Genomic DNA, 14,376 nt, shown 5'->3' with positions numbered 1-14,376 from the left:
ATGTATACACAACTTCATATATTTTACGGGGGGAGAATCGTGTGTTGGAGGATTTTATATCAGATATGAGATAAAAGTACAGGAGGGAAGATTTGCACAAACATATTTTTATCCTTTTCAAAGCATTAACCATAAACCAAGTAGTCATTAAAAGGAAAGCTACTGGTTTTAAGTAATTTGCAGCGACAGAATTAATAATAATTTTTTACAACCTAAGTATCGCAAATGTTGACTTTAAGAGCCGCAGCTGAGTGAGTTCAGCGCAAAAGCTCCCTTCAGGCGGTGCCGAGCTCATTTCATTTCTTCTTCTTTATTGGTATAAACAACGCTTATGTTCTACCTTTTCGCTGTTTGACGACTATTGGAGAATCCAAGTGTAGACAAGTTATTCTCCACTTGGTCTTTCCACCGGAGTGGAGGAGGCTACTGCGTGAATACTCTCAGAGCTAGAGTGGCTGAGCTATGTCAGTGTCTTCGTAAATCTCGTACAGACCATCGTTCCATCGACTTTGGCATTCGCTGTTCCCAATGCGCAAAATACCATAAATCTTCCGTAGAACCTTTCTCTCGAAAACTCTTAACGCCGACTCATCAAATGTTGTCATCGTCAATGCCACTGCACCATATAGCAGAATCGAGATGATGAGTGACTTGCAGAATTTGGTCTTTGTTCTTCGAGCGAAAACTTTATTTATCAATTGTCTACGCAGACCGAAGTAGCAGCTATTGGCAAAAGTTGTTCTGCGTTGGATTTCCAAGCTGACGTTGTTGTTGGTGCTAATTCTGGTTCCAAAATAGACGAAATTATCTACGACTTCAAAGTTATGACTCAACAGTGACGTGAGAGGCAAGCCGCGAATGCGACGATTGTTTGTTTGATGACGAAAGACATTTTCTGTAGAAAACATAACTAACGGCGCGGTTAGTTATGGCCAAAGTCTTATAGAAGATGATACTTTCTCTAATCAGATCTGCAGCCCGAATTATTATCTCCAGCAGCAGATTGAAGAAGTCGGACGATAGGGAGTCGCCTTGTCTGAACCGTTTGGTATCGAACGGCTCGGAGCGGTCCTTGCCGATCCTGAAGAAGCTTTTTGTATTGCTCAATGCCAGTTTACACAGCCGTATAAGTTTTGCGGGGATACCAAATTCAGACATAGTGGCATAAAGGTAGCTTCTTTTCGTGCTGTCGAAATCAGCTTTAAAATCGACGAAGAGGTAGTAAGTGTCAATCGTTTCCAAGATTTGAGACTTGGCGAATATGTGGTGATCTGTTGATTTTCCATGTCTAAAGATACACTGATAAGTTCCAATCATTTCATTATGCGATGTTAAGGAGGCTTATCCGACGGAAGTGGGCATAGACTGTGGGGTCTCCCTTTTTGCGGATTGGGGAGAGCATACATAAATTTTAATAGTCTGGCATGCTTTCGTCCGACCATATTCCACAAAAAAAGCTAGTGCATACTCTTTACCATGTCTTTGCCGCTGTGTTTGTATAGCTCGGCCGTTCCATCGGAACCTGCCGCTTTGCTGATCTTCAGACGGGTAATTGCTTATCGAACTTCTTCATGGTCCGGCAATGGAACGTTCGCTCCATCGTCATCGATTCGGGGGTTGGGTTTTCTATCTCTTGGTGTTAGGCTTTCACTGGCATTCAGCAGGCTTGAGAAGTGTTCCCTTCATAATTTCTGTATGCTCTGGACATCAGTCGCTAGATCACCTCCGGGGTTGTACAAGAATATGCGCCGGTTTTGAAACCTTCTGTTAGTCGCCGCATCTTTTCGTACAAATTTCAAGCATTAGCCTGTTGGTCAGCTTCTCAAGCTCTTCTTTCTCACGCATTTCGTCTTCTATATTTTTTGTCTGCAAATTCCTCTCTTCCAATAATATTTGGAAATAAAATAAGAAAAATATGAAAAACGCAAGAAGGTTATGACTAAACTAAATATGTACAAATTTTATAAAGGACACTAGAGATTATAAAAAGGTCAGCGAATTTAAGGAAATAAATTAGCAAAAAATTATTCGGACTTACCAGCTCTTGATATTGTTGTATTGTACTTATTTGCAAATAATGTTGTTATTGTTGTTGTATAGTTCTTGTTATGGCTGCTGATGTTATGTACGATATTAGTGTTTGGTTTGTACTGCTGCTGTTGCTGCTGATTTTATTATGTACTTTGTAAAACTTATCGTATTTTGTTGCTTTTGCTGCTGCTTCATTCAAAAGTGTGACCAATAAGAAGTTGAAAAAGCTCGCTAACCTAAGCCATACTAGTATTTGCCATAGTTGTTGTTATATTGTTTACTTTTTTCAGTTGCTTAGAGTTATCTCTTCCCATCCCATACCTCAATCGAATTTCCTGAACCAATTTGTTTGCAAATCATTTTATCGAAACGCGGTGCGAAAAGAAAAAATGTTTGCTATTATCCTTTTTGGCACACTTTTCGCTCACATACCAAGGTAGCATCAGCCATGCTGAAGCGTCCCAGTAAGTGGCGTAAAGCTATTTGGTTGATGCATCTCTGTCGTTCAGTGGTTTTGACTAACTGAATGCGACATCCCCTCTGTGACTAGCGAGGATGCGGTGACTGCTTGTGCAAAGACTTACACTTGAGTGTGCATGTGTTTGTTCTCTTTTTCAGCATCCTTTTGTCGTACTTTTTTGTCGTTATTTTTCCGTTGACGGGTTGCAGTAGATATTAAATTCTGGTTAGCCCTTTGGTTGGCAGCTCTCTTGTTGGTCAAAAACTCGCAATTTGTCCACCTGTTTGACTGCTTATTTTGCTTATCAGCCACGGGCGTACATAATACCGTTAAGTGGCGAATCGATGATGGTAAAACTTTTGTACAGAACTTTTGGACAGAGCAGATTTGAGTACGTTGGGCTGAACTGTGAACAAAAAACGCGAAAACTACAAAAGGAACAATAAAGAAGTTATGTTAAAAAAATCAGAAAAATATCAAGCCAAATTTTAAGCTCAACAGTATTAGACTGCAGGCCTTGAGTGGCAAATGAAAATGTCAGCAACTGTCCGATGTGAGCTCTACTACTAAAGAGTGATTCATTTTGAAGTTCACTGCTCTTTAAAGAAAAAAACAGAAAATTCAAATTCAATAGGGAATGTTTATTATCATTCGAATGAACATTTATGGCATTTATTTTATGAAGGTTATCTCTTTCAAACGTTGGCCGCGGCTAAGTCTCAGATAGCCCATCTGATGAATCCAATCAATCAATGAGCATTTCGACTGGTAACGGGCGAATGACACGTGGGATGTTTTGCTTCAAGGCCTGAACCGAAGCGAGATTGTCCGCATAGACTTTAGACTTTCCATCTCTCCACAGGAAAAAGTTTAACAGTGTGATATCACACGATCGAAATAGGGTAGGACCTTTCAAGTGCTTACATACATATAAGGCGATGAAAGTTCTTTCGAACATAAAATACAAAGCACGATGAACGACAAAATAAATCCAAGTCAAGAAATAGTCTTAAAAGATTGATCTAATCACGAAAATAGTTTGTATCGATATTCTCTGAAAGTCTCAATATACATATGTAAATTTTCGTAGGTGCCGTAATTGAACTGATTGAAAGACTATAGTTGCATACTTACCTGCACTGAAAACCAAGCACATTTCAATGAACCAGCTCAACAATCATCAAAAGAATTGTTGTTTTCTCTAGCTCACTTTTGTTAATGCTTAAAGTAATCTACATAGAACTCTTGTTATATTTATAAATTTTAAAGTTTTAATGAGAAATCAATGTGTATGTAATTTCAGTTCGCCCGAACTGAGGCGCGCATAAACCAAATTCATTCAAGCGAAAACGCTGCTGCTTACTATGCGAAGCATCTGCATAAATGACTTAAAAGCTTTTTGTCGTACGACGGAAAGACGGGAAGTTTTTGGCTTAGTTCACCGCAATCGATAGAAACAAGCGAGGACAATAACAGTAATAACAAGTGCAACTCCTCTTGCTCCTGCTTTGATCGCTTGAAGAGGGTTCTTGTTGACGATGGCATTTTCTTAAGAAGATTGCAAATTTTGACATTGTTGCCCAGTGCCAAGGAAGCTGTTTAATTCGCTATAGTATATATAATAGTAACACTGGCTGACATTAATGGATTATATGTACTGTGTGGCTGTTCCGTTTGACACTTTAAGGAATTTAAGCGGCAGAGACGCAATGCGGCATTAAGCTTCAATAAAAGTCCGATGGTCGCGGCTTATGCTAATTTTATTGGAATTCTACACTACATAGATAGTTTCTGGCTTACCTAAGCGCTCTCACCACTCAACTTGTTTGGATAAGCTGAATTGCGCAACGGTTCACTGGTTTCCGCGGATTTGACGGCGCTTTGATGGATTTAGACAACTAGATTTATCTGGATAGGAGCATTTAGTTCCTCTCTTTGTCCATTATCTGTCAGTTTGCGTCAATAGTCAGGAAATGCGAGACGGTGGCGTTAGAATTGCAATGCTTTGCATTTGCTCGTGCAAGAAGATTTATTCAAATGCCCAATCCTGAACATAAATTAAGCGCGTTTGGAGCGCACAACTGAGCTTTAGTGGTTTAAGCGCCTAAGTCCTCTTACTTGAGATCCTCTTTTGGATAATCCAAGCTTACATGGTCTAGCACAGATGAAACTTGTTCGGCAAACGATATAAGATTTCGTTACTGCTATCAAAAAACTAAATTCGTCCTTTAAAATAGAGCTCAGAACGTTCTCAAGGGTTTACATGGGTTTCCTCGGGTAAAAAGCAGCCTTTTTCCACAATTTTTTACACATATAAAAAACGAAATATTTTATTAAAATTTCAGTAAAAATATCGCGACATTTTTTTTCAATAGCTGTGATCGAAAAAACTCCTTCATGCCAATCTTTAAGAATTGTATCTCAAAGACCTGTGTAAAATTTAATGAAGATCAGTAGGGTAGTTCTCAAGAAATTTTACCCTCCGACTTCTAAAACGTTGTTTCGAGGAAAACACGTTTAAAAAGACGGCGCACTTAGCATAGTTAGCGAGCGCACAAGTTCTCAAGGCTGTATCTCCAAGACTATCACTCGGATCAACTTGAAAACTTTAGGACAATATTCTAGAAGTATTTTAGAATTTAATAAGACAATAAAATGGTTCGATTTTTTGAAACTCGTAAGTACATATAACTCCTTAAACTCTTATCCATGCACCTAAGATGTTGATATAGGATCACTGTAGCTTTTTAATAAACCGTCAAATGTTTTAAATGTTGTATTTCCTTTTCCGTTCCCTTTGTTGCGCTCATTAGCATCATGAAAGGACCTCCTCTATAAACTCCTTAAATTCTCATTCATATTCAGCTCCATTTTATAAGTCGTAACAAATTTGGTTTAACTCTACAGAGTTGGATTTCAATGTCAGAGATATCTTAGCCTTGGCTAGCCGCATTCAGTACTTTCAACCGATGCCGCTTAGCGCGTAAAATTTATTTGTACAAATTCCTTGAGCTCGTAAATTCAGACGACAAAGTGCTCTCACATCCAAAATTTGGTCGTATAAAATCTGTTCGAAAGCAGTTTTGGCACTTTAATCCGGCGCCAGAAATAAACTGACGAATTCATCCATAAATTATCGTCAACAACACAAAGAGCAAACTACCACAAGCTCCGAGGATAATCAATTTATTGAGTCGTTAATGGTGTGCTCAGCAAATGATGTATGTACTGACATGGGTAACGACGAAACAGTAAAAAAAAGAATTAAAAAGATTGTGGTTAGGATCATTTCGGCATTGGCGCCACATAAAGACTTGGCAGACATAGTCAGCTTGTCGCTAACACATATGTATGTACATACATATGTATATGTATATGAAAATAAACATGTAAAAGTATATATATGAATAAAAAAAGCTATCTACGTATCTCCAATGATAATTTGGAAAACTCGATAACCCGAAAGTAAAAATTGTGCAACACTTACCTGTTAACTAATTCCGCCCGCATTACCGCACTTCTCTGAATACTTTGAACACTCGCCGATGCACTATTCTTACGTGACGTGGTTAGTGGTGGCCAATGTAGCAGTCTCCGGTCCACCCCGTTTCTGCCACCTGGCGTGCGGTGAATGTGGTGAGTCCACTTCGTGTGTTGCGCCAACGGCATTGACAACTGTTGGCAACGTTGTTGTTGTATTATTGATGACGCTTATATAGAGTATTTTTCATTCTGTTCGTGCCACACATTTCCGTCAGAGTTAACATTGTTGCTGGTCCCATCATTAGTTTCTTCTATAGCAGTAAGTGATGAGAAAGCAAATGCATCGAACGCTGCAAGGCTCAGCAGATCTCTAGTATCGATTTGTGGTCGCAACGCCCTGTTCGAAATTTTTTAAATCTATGCCAAACTGCAGACCCTTGTTGAATCGCCAAATTTCTGGAAAGGTCACAAATGATGCGGTAGCGAAAGCGGGAGACCAAAAAAAGCGAAATACCAAACCGGATTACCAAAGTGAGCGGCTTAAAATGTGCACGATTCCTTTCTTCTTTATTTTTTTGCTATTTGGTGGCAAGGCAAGCTGACTGCGGCCAAAATATCGACAAATCGCTAGAAGCTAAACTGAGTACCTATACAGCCGTCATTCTTTAAGAGGTACGTGAGGAATGCACCGCAGTCTAAACGGCAAGCAATTTGTGTATATTTATGGAGTTGTATGTGTGTAAATGTTTGTGTGGGTGTATGATCATAGCATGCAGTGTCTACAAACATATAATAGCTGAACCCTCGCCAACAATTTCTCATCTTAAATATGTTTACATGTTTATATGTGTGTTTTCTTGGAAAGCTATAAAGATTGTGTGCTAAGTTGTGGTCGCCCGCATTGTAGGCGATTAGTTGACATAGTAGCCGCGTTGGCCGACTATCTTTTTTTACAATCACCCCTTCGTTCTATATTCTCCAGTATACTATATCTAATTTGTTCATCTCGTATATTTTGTTCTCTCTCTCTCTCTCTCTCTCTCTCTCTCCGTTACTGAAGACAATCACTTTTTCGTTACATAACTAATTTTGTGGTTTTTCTCGACCTTCTCACTTCCGGACTCATCTCATGCTTCACCCCGTCCTTTCTATACTAATTCTCGAAATTAATTGCTTACCAAATGCCCTCCAAAAGTCAATAGGTCATTTTTGGGCATTGTCCAACAATTTTGGCCAACATTTCAAATGTAAACAGCCAGTAGCACAGCTATATTAACATTAATATTTTTAGGTCATTTGAAACGTCGTGTCTCTTTCGATTCCCAGGTTAGACTTCCTCGATATTTAGCAGCCAAAGGTGCTATTCCTCATTCAACTTTCGTATGTTTATTTAGTTAACTCTTGTTAAACTCTGAAATAGAAACTGAATATATACATACATTCTTACACACATACGCCTGCGGCCACGCACAACTCACTACTAAGGTCTAAGAAGGAATACCACCAGCCGTACAGATGGCTTTATCTACAGGAGGAGTCTCATGGAGTGATTCAAAAGTGGTGTGGAAATAAGAAGGGACTTAAAGCAACAACATGATGTAAACATTGGTGTAAGGACGGTATAGAGAAGGCTGAGGAATTCGGACGCGGAAATTGGACCGTAAAGGAATGGCGAAGTGTCATATGATGGCTGCAGGTGCCCATTGCATTTACAGTTTATGTGTAGAGAAAATACTATGACAAAAACCGTACAAAAATTGCTGATTTCCCGCGAGTCCGAGGCATAACGACAGGCTCAGCGCATGCCGGAGTTGGTTGAATACGAAAACGATTCTTTCGTAATCGCAAACAACGCGATGCTGTTGCTACTTTGCTGCAGTTGTAATGTGAAACAAGTATGCATTCATTGAGCTCGCGCGGAAAACAGGTAATTGGTATTGCTGATCACAAGAGCATCACCACCACTGAGTGTGTGCGTCAGTTGCTATGAGTTGCGTCAAACAATTCGCAAGCCGCGCATATATCCATGTACATTAGGGTGTTTTTTTTTTAGCTATTAATTTTTTTCAATCCCGTCATAAAATTTCCTCGGAAATACCCTAAAAAAAAATTCACTGAAAATTTGAGCCCTTAATATTAACATTATGGAATTTTCATAAATTTTTCAATACATACCATCAATAAAAATTCCATAAAGCCTTACTTAAAAAGCCGAATATCTCGAGAAGTAGTAATGATAGCGTTTTTGACCTTGGACCTTTTCTGAGGAAAATAAAATTTTCTACAAGTTCATTTAGATTTTTTCTATAGATCTTGTCATTTACGAGATATATACAAAAAAATGCGAAATTCGTGGAAAAATCATTTTTAGACCCCCGTACTACCTTGCCGGTGTGAGCTTCGACTTTGTCGCAAAGGGCACTTTTGTAGAGTGTTCAATTCTGAGGAATATGTGTCTAAAGTCAAAGCGATGCCATAAAATGCCTATGAGCTATAGAAATTTAAAGATAAAAGATCACGATTTCCGTATATTTTCAATAAAAAATTTTTTCATGGCTTGGTCCAGTCCTTAATGTTAATATTAAGGGCTCAAATTTTCAGGGAATTTTTTTTAGGGTATTTCCAAGGAAATTTCATGACGGGAGTGAAAAAAGTTAATAGTTCAAAAAAACACCCTAATGTACATATGTTTAATATGCAGTCATATGCAGTCATATGCAGTCATATGCAACATTAAACATATATCTATGTGGCTTATTGATAAAGTAAGGTACTATTAGTGCTGTTGCCAGCCAATTGCAGTTGCTGGGGAAATTAACTGCAATTGTGTAATGAGAATGAGCAATCACTATGTGAATTTTCTCACTCTGCTATGGGAAGACAAGTGGCTGCCAGCGAGCTGGTAATATTTGTGTTTTGAGGTAAAGTGTATGCTGACGCCGCATAAAACACTACACATTATGGAAAATGTAAAAGAGCACTGATATCTATATAATCATACTGAGTAAGTAAACTTTTGCTTAAAAGAACAAAATTGTGCCGAAAGCTATATGAAACAGTATTCATATTTCTACAGATAATTCCGCCAAATTAAGCATATTTTTCACTTAAGCTTCATAGAATAATAAAAGACTATTGACAGGCGCCTATTTATTTACGTTTCTGCTCTATTATACGAATTTAGGCAGCGCGCCAGAAACTGCTATGCAATTTTTAATTTTAAAATGTTCATCATTCTGAATGCATACGGAGCTGGTAATATTACGTTTACCACTTCCCTTCGGAAGTGAAATATTTAAGAAACCAAACTGTTTAGTGTTTTCAGTGTTTTAATCAAATTCTTTATTCTAAATAATATAGCATTTTTTGCATTGAGAAATATATATATTGGAGTCCTACCACGACATATAAGGAGACATTAAATGCGATCAAAGATGCATAATTTTCCACCTGGGCGACACTGCGTATGTGTAATATCAATTGAGACTAACATCGCATTCCCGACTTGGCTCGCATGTCACTGTTGACTGTCATAACTTTGAAGTCGTAGACAATTTCGTTTACCTTACAACCAGTATTAATAACGATATCAGCCTCGAAATCCAACGCAGAATAACTCTTGCCAACAGGTGCTAATTCGAGGCGACTGAGTAGGCAATTGATGAGTCGACGTTGCGAGTTTTCGAGAGAAAAGTTCTACGAAAGGTTTATGGTCCTTTGCGCGTTGGCCACGGCGAATATCGCATTCGATGGAACGATGAGCTGTACGACATTGACATAGTTCAGCGAATTAAAAGACAGCGACTCCGCTGGCCTCCACTCCGTAGAAAAGACCAGGTGAATAAGGACCTGGCTTCGCTTAGAATCTTCAGTTGCCACCACATTGCGCCACCGCCTAAACTATTTCTTCGACAGTAAAGAAGAAGAAAATTATTCGAATCAAGTGTCAAATAATTATAAGTAATTCATTATAAACGGCATATCATAGTGTCATATACCAAAAATCATATTCGGCTGTCAATGTGTATTCACTCATGCAACTGAATCTGTCCGATTCAACAGCCACACAATGTATTGATACCAAATCAGCTTAGAGTGTGTCATCAACTGTCACATACACTCTCGATAACTACCGCGGTGGTGCCCCACAAGCACGGCGGCACATCCATACATTAAGATTATCATACTTGGATATAAGGGCAAACCAGCTATGCTGTTAACGCTACCCAATAACACAATAGTGACACCAGCTGGTGCGTGCTGATTCGCTAGTGCCTCAGAGTTTGCTGGTTACGTGCAGCGCGTACTTGGCAAATATCAAGCATGTAGAGATGCAACTCCATATAGCTACCTACAAATCAGCCGACGTTTTCATATAATTGCTTTCACATTGTTTCGACTCTGCCTTTGGTACACGTGGCGTCAATTCTCCTGCGTCCTCTTCAATGTTTGGTGACATAGACATATTTTACTATTTACTATCTTTCTTCGCGTCTCTTCTGCAGCGCAGCCACTTAAGCACAGAAATTCCACAATAACTTGCGTGCCTCTGTGTCGCCTGTGGCGTTCGTCGTGCTTGAGTTTTTAAGTCTGCTACTTGGCGCCATTACCGTCCACGCGCTCTGCTGCACTCACCTTATGCTCATCTTCATTGCTGTCACTTTCACTTTGTCTGTCGCTCGCGTGTGTTTCTGTGATTTCAGTTGTCTATCGATTTCACACTGATTATTGCTAGGAATGGTTGCAGGTTATCTTATCTGTCTACCTATATAGCATCTCTTGAAGGTTTACTTCGTATTAAAAATTTCTTACTAGTCTTTCATTTCATTTTATACTTTTCCCACCATCTAACAGTTATTTTGTGTGCAATAAATACATACATATCCTCTCTCTTGTCTTCTTTGCCCGCAGGCTACAAGATGTCTCAAGAGTGTGTCGTAATCGCGTCACTAGCGTAGAAGTCGAGGACTTCATGCGCAGCAATCTTCAACGGCCGGCACCATCAGTGCTGTTCTGCAACACGTACACCTGCCTACCAAATTATGTTTGGCAACGTTTTCTCGTGGATTTATTTATTAATATTTATTTTGTCGTCCTCAAAGGCGCTTATGCCAACGATTTTTAAGCAAAATGGCCTTCATCTTCTTTAGCGAATTTTGTTTTATCTCTTCGATCGACTGAAAATGAGTTCCACGGAGCGTCAGTTTCGGGAAATAAAAAAAATCACTCGGAGCCAAATATGGTGAATACGGTGGTTGATTGATGGTATTCATTGCGTTTATGGGCTTAAATTCGGTCACAATTGTGGCTCGATGCAATTGTGCATTATCAACGTATAAAATTCATGAATTGTTCTTCCACATTTCCGGCCGTTTTCGAAAGATGTTATAACGCAGACTCTGCAATACGGTCAAATCTCTTTATTGACCGTATGTCCCTCCGGAACAAATTGATAATGCACCAAATCACGAATATCGAAATACAATAAGCATCGCCTTGATTTTTGAGCGGCTTTGGCGTTTTTTTTTCTTCGGTTTCGGCTCGTTCTTTCCCTCCATTCCAATGATTGTTGACTTGTTTGCATATCAAACACATAAGCTCATATTTCATAGTTATAATGCTCTCTATGAGTGTGGGATTCCGATCAAGCATGGCTAAAGAGACCTGTTTACGAACTCTTTTTGAAAAAAGTGCAGCAGGGAGGAGCTGAGCAAGCAAACTTTTCATACCTTCAATATCTACCAAAATCATTCGAACGAACTTGCGAGAGATGTCGAGCTCTCTTGTCATCTCTCTAACACTTGCCTGATGATTTTCAAGCACAATATCCCTCATTTTTTAAATCATCAGTTGACGGGGTCGAACTGAACGATTGGAATCAAGTCATTGTATGTGTAACGAAATTTAGCAAGTGTTATTACCCAAGGCTATTATAAAATCTTTGAATAAATTGTTCAGATCGGAAAACTATAGCATATAGCTGCCATATAAACAGAGCAATTGGAATGAAGTTCTTGTAAGAAATTGTTTGTAGCTGTGAAGGGTATTATAGCTTAAGTTCAATCGAAGTTACCGTTTTTTTCTTGTTTCATTATTTATAGCGCAACATTGTATGTATTTATTTATTCAAGCTTCTGCTTGAATTTATATTTTAATAAAGATGAACAGTAATTGCTGTCCAATTATGAAATTCAGTTTGAAGTGGCAAAGAGTGGCGAGGCAAAAATTTTCCAAAAAAAATTATTAAAATAAAACATGTGCAAGCAATGGGCAGGTATGGGTTTAATCCACATTTTAACGAGTCTTTACAGAGAATTTTGTGAATATACATATATGCGCATGTATGCAATAAAAATTTATATATGTTACAACATTACTTTTCTCTCTGTTTAATTTGTTTCAGAAAATTCAATTGCATCACTTTAACTTTTGCCTGAAAAGTTTCATTAAGAGCAGCCAAGGGTTGCTGCTGCTCAATGAATCATTTAGAGCGAATCTATAGTTTTTTAAACTTTCTGCACCTTAACCATTTAACCGTTGCACAGAAAAAACCTTCCCAAATTCAATGACTTTACATGGCATTTTTTTGAAGAAGCTTAGCTTCAAGAAAATAGCGGAATAAATGTATATTTGCAGTAGTATATGTGTGTATAACAGGCACATATACCTAATATATATGTTGAGCAAGTTCTTAAAAATTACATATGTACAAATAAATAGTTAAAGCTGCAAGTCAGCAACTTGTGTGTTAAGCTACTGAAACAAAATGAGCATAAATATTTCATTTGCACTCCATTCACTTGGAATTCAGTTGAATTAAGCAAAAGCTTTGATTTATTGCATTTGCACACCTCTAAACGAATTTGTTATTGCGGTTAATTGGAACTCTTGGGACCATGCCATTCAAAACACCGGCAGCAAGACTACGCTCAAGTACAACAATATTTCAAAAAATCGAGCAATAACTTCATTTGAGCAATTGAGTTCACTGCCGGATTCTTAGATCAGTTTGATTACAGCATCATCGAAAAACTTGTTGAAATATTGAATTAGACTCTTTCCAAGAAAGATTTTGAATGCCTATTGATCTTTTTCTCCATTATAGTTCGGATACATCAACTTTTTCAATTATTAAATGCTCCATATTTTCTGGTTCTTTAGAAATTTCTTGGTTGTCAGTACTTTCTAGTATATCGAAATAAAATTCTTCACCCTTTTCTTAAGGGGTTAGGGGTAGTTTTTTTTTTTGCATTTTCGTTACATCTTAAAAATATTCTCTGAAAATTTCACGTTGATCTGATGATTAGTTTTTGAGTTATTCGACAAATAACAAAGCGAGCTCGGGCACTTCAAAGCGCTAGTGTGAAACTTTAAGCGCGTTTTTCTCAAAACTATGTTTTTTGAATCGGTGACAACTCTAACTCGAACACCGCTCAGTAGATTTGAATGAAATTTATACAGCTTTTAGAATACATAATAATCTCGGGCCTGATTGAAAGATTTTAATTTTTTCGAAAATTTCGATTTTTTAAAACCAATTAACTGTTGATTTTTTCGCAAAAATTTAGAAAAAAATTTCCTGAGGCCGCCATTTTGTTAATTTTTGAAAAAAAGAAAATCCTTCGATCAGGCCCGAGTTTATCTATTTATAAAACTAATTTTTGCTGTCCGATTGATTTTAGATGAATCTTCAAGGACTTATGGTTGTCACCGCAAGTAAAATAACACGATTTAATAGCAAAAAAAAAATCTGAAAACTCTCGTTTTTTCGTGCCTCTGACTACCCCTAACCCCTTAAACCTTTTTCAAACCTATACCTAGAAGTTCATCGTTGTCTTCATCACACTTTTCGTCAGACAAATCTGCTGTATGTCACACAGCCCTTTACGTGCTTTATCATTTTAATATTTATATGTCCATAAACCGAAAGTTGCTTATAAGCAACTTACACAAACAATGTTTTCTTACTTTTCTAACTTTTTCTACTGTTTTTTTCTATCACTGTTTGTTCGTAAAACTGTGTAATTAATTCCTTGAAATTTATCTTTTAAGTATTTTTTTATAATCTGCTTCAAACCTTCCGCATGACCGACTTCGATTCAATTAATGAGTCACAACATGATTGGTCATGACATAACCGTTATATTGTTGTTATTTTTTTTATTCCCCGAGTTCCAATAGATCAAGAAGAAGGGTATTTTAAAGGGGAGTATTTGACTCTTTTTAGTTATGTTTTAAGTTTTGTCGGTTGATATAGAAAAACACAGTTTTATGATTCAAAATACACTTTGTTATTCAGTATAATCTCCCTGAACATTTATACACTTGCTTCAATGATCCTCCAAACTGTGGATTCCATCCCTAAAGTGGGAATCCGGAAGGTCTGCAAAATACGCTTCAAC

Source organism: Bactrocera tryoni, chromosome 2 (assembly GCF_016617805.1).
Source record: "Bactrocera tryoni isolate S06 chromosome 2, CSIRO_BtryS06_freeze2, whole genome shotgun sequence".
NCBI classification, from domain to species: Eukaryota; Metazoa; Arthropoda; class Insecta; order Diptera; family Tephritidae; genus Bactrocera; species Bactrocera tryoni.
Note: the sequence above shows the minus strand (reverse complement) of the source record.